Genomic DNA, 22,906 nt, shown 5'->3' on the forward strand with positions numbered 1-22,906 from the left:
GTGTGTGCAAAGAACTGCATGAAAGAAATAGCAAAACATTAACCATTAACAAGTAATTTGATTAAAATTTACAGGCCATTAAAGGGTTACAGGTCGAAGTTCTAGATTCCAGTTATATCTGAACAAAAGGTAGAGAGTTTTGTTTTACTGCTATGCCGGTGCTACTATAATAGGCAAACTAAAATAATGAAATCAGGCAGACACTAGACCTGCAGCACTGATGTTCATAGCTGGCCTCACGATGAAAGAATACAAAATCTTATTGAGTTTCATGACTCTTTCAACAATTCTATCATTATCTATTTATTGGGCACAGTTAAAGGCTTCAGCAGAATTCAGCACACTTCTACTGCAGATTATATAAAAAATGAAATTATAAGGAGCAATAAATATTCAGAATTATATAAAAACTATGAGATTTAGAACTCACTAAAATATTGCAGTAAACTGCTTGCAGGATTTCTCATACTTTTTGTTCCAGCAGTTGTCTGAACCAATGTCTGAAATAGCTAAATTAAAAATGATAGAATTAAAAACACCATAAGACTTACGTTGGTATTTGGACACTTTGCCCTGATGTTTGGACATACTGCACTGGTCTAATTAGCTATCTAACAGAAATTTCCACATTTTAGGAAAGGAAGCACTTCATAAGAAACAGGTAAGAAGTTTGCGTGCACACTTATGAAGTATTGCAAACATGTCTGGAAATTAATCTTTGCATTCTTCCAATGCCCCTACAAATGATATCTGTTCATACTACAGCCTTGAAACCTTTAAATTTGCCATGTACTTCACCTGAATGAATACCTCTTTTCATAACTATTGACTCATTCATTTTCCATATGTATTATTTTTAAAAGATCAGTATCAGAGAAACATATAACATTACTTCAAGCAGAACAACATTTTTCTGTTAAAGGATGGCTCTACAGTAACAATCTTAGTTCAACTGGAAGATAAGACAATACATGAGTTAAGTTTTTAGCAATTTCCTATTTTTTTTTGCTTAATAGCCGTGCAGCATTCTTTCACTTCTAATGTCTTTGCCTACCAGCACTATACTCTAGCATACACTTGTTTTACTTCTGTTATGTCCTCATTTGACACTTATCAATACTCTTTTATCATTCAGTTTTGATTCTCATTGACTTATGAGATTTCTGATATACTTCAAGATGCCAAAGGTTCCCAGTTTTTACTGAAGATGATCTTACATGTATAGCCCCTGTCTGTGGTGAGCATTCCCTGGAGAGAGATGTTTCAGGCAATTGGAAGGCTCAACATCAGGACATGTAAATGTTTAAATTATGGCTTGCAAATCAATGACAAGAAATAGGACATCTATTTCTGGTAACATTGTAGATTTATAGTTATGAGTCAAGGCTAATGCAAGGTGAACTCCTCCCTTTATGATCATTGCCACAAATGCATTAGCTCATCCATGAATTTAAAAATCGACCTCCAGACAGTTAGTTGGCAATTTGGCACCTTGCTTTGATTGTATACAATTTCATAAAAGAACATCCAGCACTAATTCAATAGTAATATTCCTTCTGCCTTTCAGGAATGATTTATTCATTTGGATATGATGCCTAAATCACATTTTCTTGAGGAAGAGTATTTACTTTGTTTGCAGTTTATTGTATTACTTCTCAAGGACAAAACAAAAGTAAAATTCTTCCTAATGATTATTAGGTTGAATGTAAGTATGTCCTGAATGATGGTCATCCGTACAGAAAACCCACATCTCTGACAGGTGGGTGGGAGGGCAGTTGTTGCATCATGCCTTCTGATACTTCACAACCTACTTCATCTGGAAGCTAATATCCCAACTATCATCAGTATAAAAGAGACAGGTGTCTTGAACACCAGCACTGCAGACCCCAAAGGGTTCACCAGGTCTTTGTGCTGCCTCATTCTTGCAACTGTAGCATGAGCATCTCAGCACTTCTCAGGAATCAACAGGCAAGGGGTTTTGCCTTGCCTGTGTTGGGCTCCCTTTTACTGCTATAACTGCAGACTTGTGCTACTGTACTGTCACAGCTGTTGTGTACCAGCAAAACAGGCTTGGGTGTGTCTAACTCCTTCGGTAAGAAGTTGCCCCAGCAACACTGACATGCAGAAATGTATTGCACTGTATTTCTTTACAGTGGATCCCATCCCTACGCTCGTCATAAGGAAAAGGCTTTCCATTCCTCATCATTCCCTGCAATGGTGATGTAAGGCATAACTTACTATTACTTACAATGTTTTAATGTACAATGTTTTATGTACAATGTTTTATGTATGTCAGGGCACAACTAAGAATTTAGCCTATCATTACACTTATATTTTTACATTAACAATATGCTTATTGCTACTTTTAACTCATGTAATGGAAGTGTTTAAGTTTTGGAGACTCCCTACATAATCGATATTTCAGATTAATTATCTGCTTAGTTATTAACCCTCTTCTCGGCTTACTCTTTCTGGCTGGGATTTTCATTGGATTCAGCCACTTGCTGCCTAAATCCTGTGGAAACTAATGACTGCATGGCTATTGCCGCTAGGACTAGTATGAGCTAACATTCATTCTTATTATGCTTTTTAGCCATAACCTGCTGGACGTATCATGGAGAGCATTTCGAAGTGGAATTCTCTGAAGAAGATGGGTACCTGTCCTACTAAGGAGATTGTGCAGCTGTAGGTTTAAGATGCAAACAGATCTATAGCTGTGGATTTCACATCTATGCAGTGAGTGCTCAGCTCTCCCATCATTAGTGGGTCTGCTTAGCCATCTGGACCTGAAACAACCAGCTGCACCTGCAGGTATACTTCATGAGAAAGGGTATCTTCTTGGACTTAGTTCTCTCCCTTTGTTTCCACATCAGGCAGATAAGTAGCCCTACCAGTGAAAAAACAAAGCAAAAAATAGGTTAACATTGATATTTGACTCCAGCAAATCAGCAGTCAGCACTGGATAATATAAGGTGGTCAAGCAGGCATGTTGTCATTTAAGCACAGGCAATGTTAGGTTTTCCAGAATAATAGTGCTCCAGAGGCCTGCTGAGGCTGTCATTGTGACACATGACTTGAGAGCCCAAGCTGTAAATATGTCAGATAGACATATTTATGCTCGTTGAGTAAGCCTTGATCAATCAAAAAACGGAGTTAACAGACATCAGTGTAATATGGCTGTCCAACTTTTTAGTGTCTCATAACGCTAAGGTGATCCAGCAATCTACTAGTTACAGTGTGAGCGACCTGAGGCTTTCCTTCCACTGGCTTCCACAGACAACCAGGAGAGTGTGCCCACCTGTCTTCCATTCAAGTTCAATAAGCATTTGATGGGAGGTTACCTGGCAAGTCAGCTTAGCTACCAATTCAGCTGGGTAACTAAACTAACAGTTTCAGAGTAGTGGTGGATCATGTTTAGCTGGAAGACTAACAAGATATTACTGCTCACATGACTCTTTGAATGTCAGTCTGTTTGATGATGCTTTCACTACAGGGAAAGCAAAACACTGCAAGAGTTTTAGTCTGGAGCAAACTGCTATTTCTGCTGTTTTCACAGGGTTGGTACAGGGAACTAGCAAGAGGACATCTGAAAGGATGCCACTTCTGGGACAGCAAGGCAATTCTTGTCCTGGAATTGAACTGTTGCTGTATATGTTCTCTTTCTCCAATGGCTGCATGTGAATAGAGAAAAACAAGAAGGTGTTCACCTGGGAGCACCTTTGTTTCCATGGTGCTCCTTTCTCACCAGTGCTGCTTATGTGTCAAGGTGGAAGAGAGTCCCATAAGGATGGTGATAGTGTTTCATTTGTATCAGCTGAAAGACAGATTCAAATCACAGATAATAATACTAACAAATTTCATACTACTAATTTTTTCAGAGAAGGATCATTGTAATTTTTTTTTTTCCCCTCACTAATTTTCATTCTTTTCCTTTGGCTGAAAATCTGTGTGGAATTTCCATCTTAAAGTTAAGGAGCATTGAAGATCCTTCTCTTTCCCCTTTCTGCTCTCTGCTGTTTCTCAGGTTATCCTCTTTTACTCTGTAGCCTTACAGCATCCAAAGCCTCCCCCTCTCCATAACATGCATAATAAATCTATACTGTGCAAAACTTGACTGGGGATATGTGAAAGAGCACTCAGACAGGAGAGCAAAGGAAGACTGTGGCTCACCTCAAATTCGATTTATTACCTTAGCTAGAAATCTTATAAACTGTTTACATTTCCTTCTCCAAGAAAGTTCTTCTAAGACATTGTGCAACAGAAGATGGAGAACTCAGATGCGAAAGCTTTGCAACAGAAATGCATTTGTGACACCCTGCCTTTGCCTTACAGTTCCACCAGCAAAAAGTAGAAAATGGACCAACACTATCAGAGACTCTTCAGATATTATGGAGTTAATAATTTGATTGCAGCTTCCACAGTTTAAAATCTACGACCAGCGTATTTCCACACATAGTTCAGCTTTTTATTGGCAATGCCACTTCTATGGCCATGACCCTTTTGCCAGGCACAAAGGTGGCATCTTGGTCCTATCCACTTCCTAAGGCAGAACATTCTCCTGGGTCCCTTTGAGCACTCTCTTGAACTAATCTTGAGACTTCCTTATGAAATTGCATCAAGCTTATTCCTTGCCTTTGGAAACTGTGGTAAAAGCTATGAAGGGCTTTTTGTCCCCAAAACACACCTCAGAAGTGTGAGACGAGTGACGGCAGTGAAGAGAACTCTTTTTGTCAGAGAAAGGGAAGATTTGAGAGTGAAATGCCAGGACTGACTTCATACTTCAGAATTGCAAGCATGTGTTCCTATGGCTTGTTATTGATTTTGTACCCTGATGCCCAAATGAATGAAAAATTCCCTTCTCCAAAACCTGTTGGAGAGTACCTTGAGCTGACTTCAGGAATAGCACCTTAAATTACACTCTGAATAGCCTCATGGTAAGGGTACACTAGGGATAATTCCAGCTCCCAGGCATTTACCATGTGCCAATGATAATCCAGATTTCCTAGAATACATCTTCTGTGTTAAAAGCTAACTGTAATGCTGAAAGCATTTATTCTCTGCAAATTTTGTTCAATTGTGTCTACTTGGCATGGATGCTAAATGTCCAGCCTCCATAATCAAGCATTTGTTAAAATTGCAATCAAGTTATTTTAACCTAGAATGGGATTTAGTAGACTATAAAAATTATTCTTCTCCTAAAGCAGGGCCAAAGATGACACCATCTTTTATATTCAGGTAAAACTGCTGCTGAAATGAAAAGGAGTTTTACTTGTGTGAGGACTACAGTATATGCTCAGGCTCTGGCAAAATGGCACTACCGCTAGGCTCCCAGTTTAAAAAAGTCACCTGTCTGAATGGGAACTAAAGATCAAGTCCTCAGGCCTCCACCTCATGTGGGATGCAAGAAGGCTATGCTGGATAACACTCTTCTCAAAATGTTTTAGGTTTTTTGTGAGATAACTCATCAAACACTAGTTTGTTATTAAATCATTTGACTCATTTCACTGGGGACTGCACTAATTCACAAATTGTGGCAGCTGCATTATAGGATTTGCCCAGCTGCTACCACATACTGTATTTGAAAAGCCTCTGGCACGAATTGCACCACTGTGTTCTTCTTCCTAAGAGCATTAGGTAGGCAAAACTAAAGTTTCTCTTTTAAGGAAAAAGTGTTAAACAATATTTTCACCCTCTCATGTATTCAAAGGTAAATCTTTCATATTCTGCCATTGGTTAGACTCTGAACATCCCAGTCGAGTCTAAAGATATTAAAAATCTTCTCAAGCATTATACATTTGCTAATATCACTACTATTTGTAAGTAAAGTTTATTGTAAAAACCTGCATTGGATTAACAGTAGAAGTAAAATCTATTTCGTAGATCACAAGGCTGTAACACAGAGAGTATTAGAGTTATCCTTTTAATGACTCACCTCACTGCACTGCTTGGACAGAGACCTTGTGTGTTGGAAGTCTTGCTACACAAAGAGGACAGGAACACAGACCAGCTGGACAACTTCTTTTATAAGGTGGAGAACTGCTGTGTCATATGTCATCATTTTAGTAGGTAAATTCACTGTCCTCCCGCAGCTTCATTTTCTTGCCTGTCATTTGTAGCTGATAACACATACGTGGACAAATCTCTTATCAGAAAATATCTCTAGATATTATCGCCCTTTAATCCTAGCAGGCTGTACTGCTGTAAAATCAAATGTCTGTCTAATCAACTGGAACTAATTAAATAGAACTTTTAAAATCTTATTGATTCAGCTTCAAAGTTCCCCCACTTTTGTAACAAGATAATGCTAAGCTTAACTTTTTATATAACTACAGAAAAAAAGTGCTTCCAAGAGCTATAATTAAGTCAAAATAAGAAAATCCAGGTAAACCTTCTTTTATATATATTTTTTTCCCCTTCATTTTCAGAAGGCCATAAGGGCAAGTATAGATGGAGAAAAGCATTTTATTCTCCCTCAGGAAACTTCATACCTAGAGTTCTGTCCACTGTTTGAAATAGTTTCATTGTAAAGCATGATTAGGTGGAGTCTGAAGTTGACACAACGGGCAATTTTATTCCTGTTTTTCCTGGAATCAAAATCCATCTTCACCTTGATTGCAGCCATTGTTTCTTGGGAAGTAACTAGTGAGGGATACTGCCAGCTGGCAGAGGGAACAGGGCCCTGACATTATAACAAACCCAGGACTCCCTATGACTGCAATACAGATTTGCTGGTTTGACAAGTCAACAGTCCAGAGGGATCATCAGCAGAATGGTGATTAAAATTTTTACAGAAATGTGTGTTACTACCTTAAAACTGGAGTCAAGAGATAGAGACAGGATGTGAAACTTATGCACAGAAGGCCAACTACTTGCTAGCTTGTGTAAACAGGGAAGCTCTGATGATAGTGGTGCAATAAAAGATGTAACTTGTGTATGGTGTCAGCAGAGCATCAACTGGCTTAAGACGGCTTAAAAGATTGATTCTCTCCTCACCCTAATAAAGTTTTGCTTCATTCTGAGTGAAAGCAGTTCTGTGATTCTTGACTCTGATTGATTTCATGACTTTGTTTTCAGAGAGTTTACTTTTTCAAACAGCAAAAAGAGAAGAGAAACATCAAAGCATAGACCTCGACCACATGCAGTTTTCGGAATACAAAAACTACAAAAAAAATATATATAACATATAAAAATATATAGTAAATAATATACTAATATAACATGATCTTTAACATAAAACATATAATGTATATTGTATACTCTGTTATATGATATATAATTATATTATTTATCTACATATTATACCTCTTGTATTTAATATATTAATAATGTGCTGGAAGGAATCCTTCAGCACATTTTAGGGCCAGACTCAACATGGAGAGAACCAAGTGAAATTCAGCCCAACGTGCAAACAAGAGAAGCTGAAGTTTTTTTTTCTCTAGTATTTTCTTCAAGTGAGAAATGTTAGGAAAAGCTGATTTTGTTCTTAGAGAAAATCTCGTAGAAGGGATTAGTAACATTGTAGAAAACAAACAAACAAACAAACCCCCCCCTCATAGCAAAGAAAATCTTGTAGGAAAAAATCTTGTAGCAGATTTATATGGTAAAGACAGGATGACATTCTAGCTGTGGGTGTCTATACATAGCATATCTTCTGGATGACGGTGTGTGAGCAACACACGGAGCGCCTGGGCAGCCATACCTTCCTCTGCCTCTGAATTCATATGCCTGTGGGAGGGGGCTGCAACCATGGGGCTCCTTCTACACCTGATGGAAACAAGCTGGTTTCCCTGGAGGTGACCCAAAGCAAAAGCATAATATGGGCAATGTAAATTGTTTTCTGGAAAAAACCTATTTATCCTCTCTGGAGGAGACCAGACCCATGCACAGCTGAAAACAAAGGCACCTTGGCAGGCACATGCTTCCATAGCATGCTTCACAAGTGCTATGGCTCAATACAGTGGGTGATTTAGGTGCTAAAACAGGGGATTATAGAAAATGCAATGCAGAGAGTGTGCCCAGGGTGCTGAGGAGAGGTAAGAAACTTACATCAGACCCTCTGGGTTACAGGAACACATCTTGTTCTGCTTGGCATGCAGAGTGTCAAATCTCTTATGCAGTTAAGTACTTAATACCTTTCTTTATAAAGTAAAAAAGTGGTCAGACTTTTCTTTCAAAGCCCTGACAATGCTGCAAAATGTTAGAATTTCTTTCATGCCTTTTTAAAAGTAAGGCTACATTTTTACTGATTCCTTTTTAAATCAACATTTACTGGATATTGGAGAATTTATTCCAAACTCAATCTGTGCTTTAAGGGAGATGAATGTTTCAAGGAATGCTTCAGCTTCTATCTGCTTGTGCTGTGTAGACTAAAGGGACTCTTTTTTTTTTTTTTTTTTTTTTTTTTTTTTTTTTTAAGCCTTTCTGATTTATACCGTGTACTTACACACTCCTTAGAGTGAAGCCCAGGACACAAGTCCTCCCCCATACCAGATTGCTTTAACAATTGGCCTGTATAGACATCCAACTGTTCAACTTGAGCATGTCAGGGGGAAAGATGGACACTGCCCCCCCATCCCCCCAAACTGGATGCCCCCATCTGCCAGCTGGCAGAGCCCCAGGTCCACCCAGACACCCAGCTACCGAGCCCCTCACCTCCTCACCAGCCTGTACATGCCTGTGGTTGCATCCATGCACCTGCACCCACAGCTTGTCCACCCCCATTTCTCCAGTGCTAGCCCCATGGTTCCAGCCCCACAGACGGGCAGGTGCTCAGCCCTCCCGTGCATGGGGACAGGGGATGGGGAGCCCTTGCCCAGGGAAGCCATCAGGAACAGAGTTTAATGAGGAGAAAGGAGAGGCTGCACTGGCTGGCACAGGCATGGCTGGACACATGGGCTGACTAGCAGACATCTACATGCCAGTAGCCCCCTCTGTTTTCCCATGCTTGTTCCTCCCTAGTATCCCCTGATCCTTCCCTTTCACAACCTTTGTGTCCTTCTTTAAACATCCTATCCAAAATGCTCCTCCCCAATACAGAGCCTTGTTCCTGCAGACCTCCCATCTGTTAAGTGACCCAGGCAGATCCTCTCCCATGGACTCATCTTTGTGGGTCTCACCCAGCTCTTGGGGGGGCTGCTCCTGGTGACACCCAGGAAGGGCCAGGGCAGGGGACTCCACTGGCACCCGTGGGCTTAATGGAACTCCCCCCTTCACCCCGCAGATTGGGCCTCCCTGCTCCTATTGCAGTGTTGTTTTTTTTTAATCTCACAACCTAACAAACTTTTGAGTAGACCCAGTAGATGGTGGAAGCTTGCCATGGCCATGTGTATTTTGGCAGGTCCTCAAGGAGCTTTATGCCTCATTAGTCTGCCCTCTGGAAGCAGGCAAGCAGGAACCTGGAGACTGAGACTCCTTCAAGGAGTGGGGAACATTTTGTCCATGCCATTCATACACAGATGTTTCAGTTAGATCCTAGGGAGCAGCTAGCCCACTATGGTTTCCCTGGGCATCTGGACCAGTTTGGGATCCCTCTGGGTGCAGGAATGGGCAAAGTTTCACCAGAGGGAGGAGAATGCATGGGAACAGGGTGGACTACCAGAGCAAGAGAAAAAGGCTCCAGAAGAAGGCAGCAAAAGCACTAAAAAAATTATGGGTTTTATATAACTGAGAGAAAAAAATGAAGTCCTTGGGTGTTGTGAAAGCCTGCTTTCACAGGCAGGTTTTGATAACTTTTCAGTATTGATTAATCAGTTGCTGTGTTCAGTTGAAAAAAAAGCCCATGGCTTGTTTAGGAAGTGGCAGCATTGCAGCTTAGTAATGCCCAAAATACTATATTGCTATCAAGGCTAATTTAACACTGATGAGATCAATAGGATTCCTAAGGCTAGGAGTAGATAAGAAACATGGCTCATTACATGCTGCTCTAGTTCTCCAAGGGAAAGAGGAAAAACATGCAGCAGGGTGAAATAAAAGGCACTTGGAAACTGTGGCATTCTGAAAATCAGGCAGATACTTTTGGCTTGCTTCAGTGAGTCACCTGAAGTGACATTTCTATGAAACAGTGACAGAAAACTGAGAGACATTCCTTTTTATATCTGACTTACTTAAGTGCACCCAGTGACTGGAACAGCCTTTTTAGGCTGTTGTCAGTACTTGCTGACTTTCCTTTTTCTCTCTCCCTCTCTGTTTATTTAAGACACCAAACACACAAAATCCAAGTTTTCTCTACAAAGCTAACTCTCTAGGCAATCCCATAATCTTCCCATAAACATCACTTTTATACAGAACTGCTTCTGGATATTGTCTCATAAATATTGCCTCCTGGTATGAAGCTTTAGAGTTAGACACAAAAGAGCACCTTGAGTCCTGAAAGAGGAATACGATGATGCTCACGAACTGCAGTGCAGCCCAGGCACTGAATGACATCTCACATGTGACTGTGTCATGCAAGGGGAGAGACGGAGATGCCAGAAGAAACACAGGCAGCAAGCTTTTTGTTGCTGGCCTGCAGTCAGCATGATCAGTGAGTGGTAGCCAGTAGCAAACACTAAGTAAAAGGTTAAATCTTGGTCCTCTCTTGGAGTTGGGTATCTTGGCCATTCCTGGTTGGAAAGCACAGACTCCTGAAGGCAGTAGCTGTATTATTTTACTTAAAGAGTATGTGGCAGATTCCCTTGGTTTTTCACAGTTTAAAAAGGGAGAACCTCTTTTCATACATCAGTTTAATAATTGAACTAGCAATGTATATAGCAGACTAATAGAGTGCTCAGAAAGAAATTGAGAGCAATCAATTCCCTTTCCTCCCTGCCTGAAAGACTTCAGCTTCACGTGCCAGCAGCATGGTCAACCAAGAGTGACAGCATCACATTTCTGCATGTCCCTTCTTCCTCCAGTTTTGAATTTTTCTTGCCAGTGGCACCGCTATGGTAAGGCAGATTTGAAAGGGCTCTTCCTTCTGTCTCTACCTCTAGTATTATCCAAGAATAACCCATGTAGTCCTTACTTCTTCTTGCAACTGCTAGGCTCTGTGATGTTTTGAAGGCTAAAGTCTGGTTGAATTCTAGTACCTTCTATGTTAGACAAGCAAAGATGATCAGGACAGCTTTGGTCTTCTGGTCTTTATCTGAGGATGCTGGCACTTCCTGCACAGGTCCAAGGATATGATAAGTTGACTGCAAAGCATTGAAGGGATTCACATGGCCAGAGTGTTCCCTTCTGGGTTGCAAGATCGCACCCAGCCTGTCATTGCAGTGATGAAGAGAGAACTTCAGATGGCTGCTGAGTGATTTATTTTGAAGTGTTCATTTATATATTCCTATCTGGCACATACATCATCGACAGTCATATTTCATGGTGATAGGAAAGACACTGTAAGTAATTATCTCAACTAGGCACTCATTTCCTCCTTTTAGAGAAAAGATGAAGAGTTATAAAGCATGGCAGGCCCCCAACTGAACTATACCAGGAGTGGCAGGCTGCTACTTACCAGCTCCTGCTCCCGCCAGTGCTGCCCCACCAGCTGTCAGCCCACAGGATCCTTCCCCACATGTGACTCCTGGCTGAAAAGGGGCTCATCCTCCCCATTCCCACCATCCTGTGCATGTGACTGCTTTTTGAGTCTTTAATCCTTACAGCGGTTCCTTTTCAGGCCATAAGCATGAACATAGTTTAGAAGAGTGGGGTCCTAGAGACTCCCCAGGGCCTTCTGAACACTGCAGACATAGCACAGTATACTGAAAGAGGAAAAAATGCCCTGCAAAAGTTAACATCTAATTGAATTCAGGGATGTATGCAGGAGTATGAGGCCTCATCCTCTCAATAATTTCCATGGAAGCTAACTTTCAATCAAATAACACAGCCAAAGTTCAAGCCAAAGAAAATGAGCTCAAATAAAAAATGAACAGAGCTCAGCTAAAACTAGAATCAATAAAGTAGCAAACTTAATGACCTGTGCGTCTTAGTATCATGTAATTGAGCCCAAATGATGTTTAAGCAGAAACAAAACTGGCCTTGTTTGTTAAAAATTACTCACATTCCAGTAACAAGGCTACAGGAGTGTTCCTTTAAATGCATGTCATGTGCTAGCATTAGTACCCTGCTCCAAGTAAGGGTAGCTGATGAACTCAAGCCATGAGAGAAGAATCAAATACAAATTAAATATTTAATGGCTTTAGCAAATGCAGTGGAAGTAGTCACATAAATTACAGAGAAAAAATAATTAATCCCCAGACCAAGGAGAGCTCAGTTCAGCAGCAGTCTGGTTTAAGGGTTTCCAATGTATTTTACTTTGGTGAGTTGCACAAAAATGACATATACAGTGCAGCAGCTTGTGAGTCCACATTTTTCAGTCAGTTTTCATGAAACACAAGTGTAAGTAACATTAAACAAAGGTGCATTGCACTTATACAGTACAGTTTGCAAGCTCTTGGTCTAGAAATAATTTCATATACAGGCTTTAAGACTCATGATAGCTTTATTCTAATTAGCAAGAAATACACAAAATTATGAAGCATTGTATGAAGCTGCAGAAGGGTATTTCCTTGTTTAATCAAGAGTGATGTTCAATGCAACTAACCCTATAATAATACATGAAATACATAGGACTGATTAGAGAAAGAAAACTCTCAATTTTTGAAGAAATCCTGCACATCTGTCTGAGATGGTCCTTTTCCTGATGACATCCTGCTTATTTCTGTCTTTGGACGCTAGGAAAATAATGCTGAATCATGGTGCAACAGGAAGAACTTCTTAACTTGTAGTAGAGTGGAGTTCTTCCCTGCACTTTTTGTTTTGTTTTGTTTTGTTTTGTTTTCCGGGAATGTGTGTGTGTGTTTCGGAACGGGGTGGGGGGCGGGGAGGGATGATTAACAGGCTTCTGTCTTTAGTTAGGACCAAATTGAAGCTCTCTGAGGTTAGTAAGCCTTTCGGATTGATTCCAAGGATGTTTCTGCAGTCTCATTGTGTCATTGGTTGATCTTTCTTTCCCCTTTGGAAGAACAGCCAAAGTCTCCTTATACAGGGACATGTTAAAAAGTAACCAAGATACAAACCCATACATAGCTGGAAGCCCCTGTTCCCAGCCGAGATGCAGCAACTGGCCATATTGGCCTTCAAAGCCCCACTGGAACATAAAGTAAAATCCATTATTTAAATTAACGAGGGTCTTAATGGAACTGTCAGTGGAATAGCAGAATTCAGCCATCTGTGACATGAAACATTTTGCATTTCGAATCACATTAAAATTGTGTGGTAAGCAAAATAGATGTTGTGACACTAGATAATCAACAACAAACCATTTTACTTCACAGTGCTACACTCAAGGAAGATAGCTGGTTACCACAGCCCAATTGAGAAAACAAACAAGCAAACAAACTTCTTGCAAGGAAAGCAACTTTTTGGGAAGTACTAATTCAATTGCTTGTGTTTATGCAAAGATACCCATATCAGTGCATCAATATTTTCATTACACTGTAGACCTCAGCAGTCAATCAATGTTTGCAACACAGTCTCTCTCGTTTAAGCAGTCTTTCAAGGTCTACTTTCTCTGTTTGTCATATAGATTAAATATAATTAAATGATAATGCTGCAGAAACCAGGTGACTGCAGTTGCTTAAAACTGTTATTTCATCCTTTTCAGCTGGTCTTCATGAAATGAAATATATGGAGGACTGATTCAAATGACATGCAGTTATCAAACAGAACTAGTCTTATCAAATCAATTTTCTATTACACTTCCTTTTCAGTATGCTGGAATTTTATACAGTGTTCATTTCAAAAGTTTTCACATTTCTGTATGTATTCTGACTTCAGACATGAGGATAAGTCATTGTTACTTATCATTTAAACAATTGTCCTCTTAGAAGAACTTTCTTTATCTCTGCTTCATTTTATTATCCTGGATTTTCAATTTTATATAGTATGGACAACATCCAACAGGAGTGTTTTCCAGTGTAGCTCTCAAATACAATACTTTATTATGAAACACTTCTGTGGTAACTTTATTAGTGAAAAAAAAAAAATAATAATAACAGAGAAGTACTGAAGAACCTTCACATCTAAAGCCTGAGGGGAAGAAGCTACCAGAAAAATGGCTGCTCTGATTTTACTCTGAGTGACAAGGTGGAAATGAATGAGAAACTATATGTAGCATGTAATTCCACTAAGTGAAACTGTGAAATGTTGTAGGGCACTACTGCCAGGAAAGAAAGGCAGAAGGTCAGTAGAGAAATACTACAGAAATTCATACTTTTTCTGAAGATATGCAGAGAACTGGCTGGTAGATTGTGTACTAGGAAAGATAATCTGAGCTTCTTGGGAGTCCCAGTCCAGTTCCCAGGGACCAAAGGCATCATAATACGGCAGAGCAAGAAATCTGGATTTTACATTGCAGGCTTGTAGTTTAGACTGTGAAAAATTATATGCGTTACATTAATTATTAATTTTTTATTATTATTTGAGTTGGTAGTGACAGATTTGTTTCCTTTTACCTCGTTTTAAGCACAACCAAACTGGGCACCTTTCTGACATTTCCTGAGTATTTTCAGCTCCTCTTTTGACTGGTATTCATGATGAAAGGTTTTATTTCCTGTCTTATCCAAAGGCATCAAAATAAGCTCCTTGTTCCAAGCCAGCTAGCACGGGACTGGAGAAAAAACATTACATTTTGCTTACACAATATGTCAAAAGCCTGTTATGGGGTTTTATTCCAGGAACTTTTGATGAGAAGAGACAATTGTCAGTGGTAAGGTCATTAGGGCTTTCTCTAGCAGTAAATTATGTATTAAAAAATTACATTTAGCTTTTTCTGAAGCACTAAGTTATGGAACAAAATCTTGCGGTTTGTGCATTGAGACTACTACTTTTTTATCAAAAACATTCAGTGTTTGTTCATCATACTGGACCTAGGAATGCTCTTTGTCATGTTATTGTCCTTTATGTCACACTTCTGTGGAAAGAATCTTTAAGTGAATCAACATTTTCTGGTGGAAAAAAATATCTCATTTTTGAAAAATTCCAAGCTACAGCTATTTCCAATTTTCTGTAGACACTTTAGACATCTGCAAAACCATCTGGAAACCTGGAGAAGCAGGTGTTTTGTGACTAGAGCTCTTAGAAACAACCACAATATGATTGAACCATCTATTTTTACTCCATAATCTCCAAAAGTGTGGGTGCTCCCGTCAAGCACCCACGGTCCACAAATCACAAGGCTTCAAAACAGTAGTTTAGGCAAACTGGTATAATTTGTAGCTTCTAGTTCTTTGTGGGAGCCTTGAATTTCTAGTGGCATTCACAAAATAAGCAACGACAGCAGGTTTGCACCTCGTAAACAACTAGAAAAGGTGTCAGAGTGAACCTTATTTGGGTTATAATGCTGCTGGTTGTACTGTGCAAAGGTTTCATGTAGAAGAGTTGTGTAGCAGTGGGAGGAGAAGTACTGTGCTTCCCCAAATCTTTTAATCATAGAATCATAGAATCTATGTTCCTAGGAAGAGTTAACACTCTCTTTTTCAGGTGCAGGATATAAACACCAGATCTGAAATCATGGCACAGCTCAAATCACTGGAAATAGAGTCATTAAGCAGCGTGGAGCTCATATTCAGAGTTTAAAAATCACTATCAAAATGCATAGCTCTTCTGTCTAAGTTAGCTTACTAGTTGCACCAATCACAACCTGTCAGGCTAATAAAAAGAGGGAAGACCTGGACCTACCAAGGACTGACAGAAGTTTTGTGTCTTGATACCCAGAGTGCTAACAGCCCTGAAAAGCTTGGCTTAAGTGTAAAAATCTCTCTGTCTATGAACATAGCTTGAAAAGAAGCAGAAAAACATTGAAAGTGGCAAAGGAAAGTACCAAAGATGCTTGGGCCTTGATTCGGCAGTTTGTTTTTGTTGAGGAAATCCATGAGTCCTAGTGCAGTGGGAATAATTAATGCACTGTTGCGCTCTGCTCCTTTGTGGCCTGAAGGAGATTCCTCTTGCAGCATGGAATGAAGGCTTCTGTGTTTGAAAACATAAGCTGGATTTCTGCCCTCCCAGGGTCCATCCTACAGGTTCATCCCTGTGGGAAGAGAATCTCACTCCTGGTGCTTCTGGAAAATGCTCTCTTGCTTTCTTCTGGAAATAGCAAGGAAGTGTTTGTGCTCATCTCCTCCATCATTTTTGTGACTTTCACTTCCTGCAGCCTTTCCTCAGTGCCAGAGAACAGGTATGAATCAAGACATCAGTCTATTGTGCTGATCAAAGTGAAGGTGTTTTGCCCCCCAGAATTTCCATTTTCCCCTGTTTAAACAGTCAAGGAAACAGTCTGCCTATTTAAATTGGAAAACCTAAAGTAATGGGTCAGGAACCATCTTAACTTTGTCTGACAGCACCCAGCATGAAGGGTTGTGATCTGTGGCTTGGATTTAGGCCTGGCCATATTGCAAACAGTAAATGTCATGGGAAGTTGACTAAAATAGGATTAATTTTGGAAAAACAAAACAAAACAAAACCAAAAAACAACACAACGACCAAAAAAACAAAAAAAAGCAAACCCAACTCAACAACATCTTTTATCTGTCCATAATGCATGAAGAAAGAATTTTATACGAATCATTTACCATTGGCATAAATTCATGTCTAACACTCTTGTCAGGGAGAGAAACAAATTTGCATGAAGCACTTTGATGTATTTGTTAACTGACCTTTTTCCTACTTCCTTTAATTAGAATTTCATATCTGGTAAAATGTATCACTTGTTTCTGATTGATATGTACTAAAAGAGGAGTGAGAGAGTCATTTTAGAACGGGCATTCACACCTGGTCTATATATAGCTAAATATTCTACATCTATTTCATAGCTAGCTTGCAGAGTGGATTAAAAAAAAGATAAATTGCTGCACCATTTATCTGACTTTTCAAAACAACTAACACCTTTTTCCTTAGTGAGAAGGAGATAGAATAAGAGAAATGTAGGTCTAATTTATTTGTCACTCTGTTTTTCTTCTCACATGGTTTCCCTAAAGACCTTCTGTTATCTTTATACTGTTAAGAAAAATAAGCAGGGAATCAGGGTTCACATATATTACTTCCTTCTCTAGACACAGTTCTAGAAAGGGACTGAAAAGCCATAGGAAGGGCATGAACTCTGCTTCCATCTCAGTGAGATGGTAGGTCAAGCAGATATTAATGCTGAGAGGTATCCTCCCTTTGTGCCACAGTGTCATGCTATCTTAAAACTGACTTAAGCCGACCTCACAAGCCCGTTGTGAGGGCTACCTTGCTCTCAAAGATCTGAGCCACCCTACAACCTGCCCCCCTTGCTGCCCCCTTACATTTCCTCCCTCCGGTAACACCATTTACTATTGAGGACAATTTCTTTTGATTAGTGCTATTTGTAACCACAGGTTAATTTCAAACGTAATTATTAGCCTAAGTTGTGTTATTCTTAAGAAATGACTGCTGCCTCACCCTCCCATTGTTTCCCGGTTCACCTGGGCCCTGCTTGGTGACAACTGAAACCCAACCCTCCTGGGAGGGATGGAGAGATGCTCAGGACACCTCAGCAGAATATATATAAAGCCATTGCCGTAACACCTCTTGTTAAGCATAAATACTCAGCACAGCAGGGTCTTTGAAGGCTACTGGCAACCCGGTGCAAACAGGACACTTGTGAAGTCCATCTGCCAACCACTGAAAGGTCAGGAGCAAAGTTGCTCTCAGATGGACTGAGCACTGAGGATAAAATCCAGCAATGCAGGCTGTAACCGGCATCAGCCCAAACTGTCTTATTGCCTCTTGTAGTTAAGTCAGGCAGGAAAGGATTAAGGATAACCTGTCTTACAGGTAGCCTAGGAGGAGAAGTAAGAAAGGAAGCTGTGAAATGATGAGAAGAATGATGGCAGAGTCCACTAGCTCATGTTGTTTAGAGGTTTTGCTTTATTTTCTGCAGTCTGTGGCCTCTGTCTTTGCTTGAAGTACTTTGAAGTAACTTGAAAAAAGCCTAAAATGGAGAAGAGTTGGCTTCTACCTCTTGGCTGGACAGTCACAAAATCCTCTTAGTGCACTTTTTTCCTTACCAATTTCCCACCTTATGATGGCAGTTTAACATGGAGCAAAAAGGGCAAGGAAAACAGTTTCTGTGAATCTGTTTTGGTCAGCTAATAGAGTACTGGAAGATTTTAGCTCACTGGAAATACAAAGTGATCTTGACTGCATGTATCTCCTGAGAAAACTTGGCTAGTTTTGCAGCACCAGATTGTGCCACTTCATAGCTAGTTAAATAGGTCTTGCAGATTTCTGAAAACCTGTTTGGGAGCTTTGTCACCCGTGTGGTTCCTTTCCACCTGAAACATGTGCTGTGCCTCTCTCTGGATGCTACTTAGCATCACATCAGCTTCCAACGCATTACCTGAATCTCTTCAAAATGCTTACTTAGAATGAACCAAGCCATACCAGGTACTGCAACATCTACCAAGAATGATGGCTTGGATCTCTGCAGGACTTTCTATGTGCTTTACTTCAGGCTTCACATCTCAGATGCTCCACAGTGACATGAGGACTTTCCAAGTAAAATGCAGCATCCTATAAATTGTCTTCACAGTCTTTCTGTTCTTAGTTAAGAGGACACATTTGTGAGGAGATACAAGGATACTCCAAATCTCACACAGAACACACAGGGCAAGAGCAGAGGAAGGGGAAAGAACTAATTCACCTCTGAGTTAATTTCCCTCGGCTTATAGCACATCTAAAGTAAGGTGGGCATTCACCCAGGCTCACTGGAGGGTGAATCTGTTCCGAAGTGCTGAATAGCCTCTGAAAGAGCTCATTTTGTTTTTAACTGGCAACACTGGGAGCCTGGGCTCCCCACAGAGGAGACAAAATTAGATGCCCAAAGATAAGTGGTGTGGGGAATCTAAGCCAAGGAGCCTGAGGACAAAAACTTCATCAAATATTGATAGAGGAAGAAAAAACCCTAAAACTCATGTGAGGCTTTTGTAAGAAGCTGCCCTTACAAATGAGTTCGAGGACTATGAAGTAAGAGAGTAGAGATGGTAGTTCCTCTGTCTGAACCAGTTGTGTGCCTGATAAGGCTTTTATGTGCCTTTTATCTCCCTTACCTCCCAGTCTCTAGAAGTTGCAGTGCCTAGAGCTCAAGTGCTACACATACATTTCAAAGTTTGATGGTTTCATAAGGTGTGTGAACAGAAGATTAGGCCTTTGGCCCTGAAATAAGACCCAAAACTATCTGAGGATCAAATATTTTGGGGTCCTGGTTGTAGATTTTCTGTAAATCTCCTTCTATCAAACACTCCCAGGAAAACTTTCCCATTGTTGTTAACAAATGCCTGTTTTAGAAAGGTTGATCAGTTAAGCCTATGGGGATATAGATGGCTGTAACAGAAAAATATGCAAATAACCTTTCCTGAATTTTAAGATCATTTTGAATGACACTCATCCATGTCATAGTGGTGTAATAGACACACATTCACAACTACAATCCATTCACTTTTTAACTCTTATTTATTGCATAAAGACCTTTTTTCAGAAATGTTTACAGTGAGATTTCTAAATCCAAACTACTGCTTTGCCAGCTTTCTGTTGCATATTCATAACTGCTTGTGACATTATGCTAACTGCTGAATTAATTATTTAGCGAATATTTAGCATGACACTTGAAAAAATGTGATGAAAGTTCTGGCTCTAGACCCTGTTTTAAGAATTCTTATTAATGAGCGCTAGAAGTACCTCAAGGTATGTTGCAGTTCTGGAGATCATGCAATACAGCAAAGGAAACAGAGCAACAAAATATTAAATTCCTTAATTTCCTTGTAAGATGTTGAGGAAGGAAACTCATTTGGAGGGACCTATCATTTGCTAGCTTGCAATATAGAAAACTTTTTATTCTAGCTAAAAAAAAAGTTTAATACCCTACTGACAAACCTTTGCTCCAAGTCTGGAAATGTTAGATAAGAGATTCCACTTTTCAGCTCTGTACTTTGTCCTCTCTTTTCTTTGCTTATTCCTTCTATGGGATATTTCATATAAGTATTGCAATTAGATATTGCAAAGCCTTATTCAGTCATCTAGTCCAAAACCTTCCTAATTCTGCATTTCCTACAATAAAGGACATTTCCTAGAGCAGGGGTGTCAAACTCATTTTCACCAGGGGCCACATCGGCCTAGCAGTTGCCTTTAAAGGGCCGAATGTAATTTTAGGACTGTAACTACTGCTACATTTATACAGTCTGCTTTCATAGGAGACATTCTCCAGTGACCTGATCATCCTCATGGCGCTCCTCTGGATTCATTTCAACAGGTCCAGGTCCTCCTTATGTTGGGAGCCTCAGAGCTGAATGAAGTACTCCAGGTGGGCTCTCACACAAGTGGAATAGAGGGGGAGAATCACCTCCCTTGATCTTCGGGTCATGCTACTTTTGATGTAGCTCAGGGAACGGTTGGCTTTCTGGGATGCAAGCATATATTGCTATATTTTTGAGCTTCTCATCAACCAACACCTCCAAGTCCTTCTCTTCAGGGCTGCTCTCAATCCATTCTCTGCCAAGCCTATATTTGTGCTAGGGGTTGCCCTGACCTAGGTGCAGGACCTTGCACTTGGCTTTGTTGAACTTCAGGAGGTTCACACAGGTCCACGTCACAATTTCAACCCCTGAGAAACACCACTTGTCACTGCTTTCCTCTTGGACATTGAGCCATTGACTGCAATTCTTTGAGTGTGACCATCCAGAAAATTCCTTATCTACCAAGCAGTCCATCCATCAAATTCATGTCTCTCCAATTCAGAGGCAAGGATATCATGCAGGACACTGTCAAATGCTTTGCACAAGTCTGGGTAGATGACCTCAGTTGCTCTTCCCTTATCCACTAGTGCTGCAACCCTGTCATAGAAGGCCACCAAATTTTTCAGACACGATTTGCCCTTAGTGAAGCCATGTGGTCTGTCACCAATCACCTTCCTGTTTTCCATGTACCTTAGCATAGTTTCCAGAAGTGTCTGCTTCATGATCTTGCCAGGCATGGAGGTGATACTGAGTGGCCTGTAGTTCCCTGAGTCTTCCTTTTTATCTTTTTTAAAAATGGGGGTTATGTTTCCCCTCGTCCAGTCAATGGGAACTTCAGACTGCCACAGCTTCACAAATATGATGGATAGTGGCTTAGCAACTTCATCTGCCAGTTCCGTCAGGACCTGCAGATGCATCTCATCAGGTCCTATGGACTTGTGAACCTTCAGGTTCCTTAGATGATCTTGAACCTGATCTTCTTCTATAGTGAGTGGTTCTTCATTCTCCCAGTCCCTGCCTTTGCCTTCTGTGACTTGGGCATTGTGGCTAGGGCACTTGCTGGCAAAGACTGAGGGACAAAAGTTTTTGAGTATCTCAGCCTTCTCCAAATCTCAGGTAGCTATGTTTCCTGTTTCTTTCTGGAGAGAGCCCACGTTTTTCCTAGTCTTCCTTTAATCACCAGCATACCTATAGAAGCTTTTCTTTTTGCCCTTTATGTCCCTGGCCAGATTTAATTCTATCGGGTCTTTAGTTTTCCTAACCTGATCCCTGGCTACTCAGATGATTTCTCTGTATTTCTTGCAGGCTACCTGTCCTTTCTTCCACCTTCTGTAGGCTTCCTTTTTGTGTCTGACTTTGTCCAGGTGTTTTGTCTTCATCCATGCAGGCCTCCTGGTGTTTTTGCCTAACTCCCACTTTGCTGGAATGCATCACTCCTGAACTTGGAGGGGGTGATCCTTGAATATTAACCAGATTTGGACCTCTTTTCCCTCCAGGGTTTTATTGCATGTTCTCTACCAAGCAGATCTCTGAAGAGGTCAAAGTCTGGTCTCCTGAAGTCCAGGGTAGTGAGCTTGCTGTGTAGCCTCTTTGCTGCCATAAGGATCTTGAACTGTACCATTTCATGGTCACTGCAGCCAAGTCTGCCCTTGAGCTCCACATTCCTCATCAGCCCCTCCTTTTGGTGAGAACAAGGTCCAGCATTGCACCTCTCCTCGGCTCCTCTATTACTTGAAGAAGGAAGTTATCATCAATGTATTCTAGTAGCCTCAAAAATTGCTTGTGCTCTGTTGTGTTGTATCTCTGACAAATATTGGGGTGATTGATGTCCCCATGAGGACCAGGGCTTGTGAACATGAGGCTACTCCTATTTGTCTGTGGAGGGCCTCATCCGCTCAGTCTTCCTGGTTGGATGGCCTGTAGCAGACCCCCACTAATGTCACATGTCCCTGACTTTCCTTTCATCCTGACCCATAAACTCTCTGACAGCTCCTCATCCTTCGCCAGCTGGAACTCCATGCACTCCAGCTGGTCATTGACGTAAAGGGCAACACCCCATTCTCATCTCCCCTGTCTGTCCTTCCTAAAGAGCCTGTACCCTTCCATTTAAACACTCCAGTCATAGGAACTGTTCCACCATGTCTCTGTGATGACAATAAGATCATGTGTGCACACATCCCTAACTCCTCTTGTTTATTCCCCATGTTATGTGCATTTGCATAGATGCATTTAAGGTGGGCCCTCGATGAAGCTGACTTACTGGTTAGAACACCTTTGTTCTGCTCTTCAGGTGCTCTTCTGCTGACCTGTGATCCTGCTCCAGGCTCTGGACATCTATTGCAGGAACTGGCATCAAACTGGCAGGAGTAGGATAGACTCAGGTTCCTCTCACCCAACAGCTTTAGTTTAAAGCCCTCTTGACCAGCTTGGCAATTCTCTCTGAGTAGGACTGCAGACATTGCTTGGATCTCAACACTTTATTAAAGTCAGAAGTCACCTTTTGGCTATTAATTATTTTTAGGCAGCCACATCACTTCGAGCTTTCCCTCAATCACATCTCCAGGGACTGACACTGCAAAAGTGGACAGCAGAGTCAAATCTACCAAGTAAAACAGAGGGTGAGG

The 22,906-nt window shown here is 40.7% G+C and overlaps 1 long non-coding RNA gene across 6 annotated transcripts in view; it reads right to left on the reverse strand.

Moving 5' to 3' along the window:
• Positions 1–425: 425 nt before the first annotated feature.
• LOC309437460 overlaps positions 426–22,906 on the reverse strand; it is a 78,499-nt gene continuing 56,018 nt past the window's right edge. For 4 of the 6 annotated variants that reach the window (XR_014183558.1, XR_014183559.1, XR_014183560.1 and 1 more), the window contains one exon: positions 12,147–16,184. This is a non-coding gene — a long non-coding RNA (uncharacterized lncRNA). Of the gene's footprint in view, positions 510–2,658; positions 2,888–5,932; positions 6,117–12,146; positions 16,185–22,906 lie in introns of those variants that run through there. The other 2 variants (XR_014183556.1, XR_014183557.1) reach the window with 1 other exon arrangement.

The sequence above is a fragment of the Streptopelia decaocto genome (genome assembly GCF_964273445.1).
Source record: "Streptopelia decaocto genome assembly, chromosome: 1".
In the NCBI taxonomy this organism is placed as follows: domain Eukaryota; kingdom Metazoa; phylum Chordata; class Aves; order Columbiformes; family Columbidae; genus Streptopelia; species Streptopelia decaocto.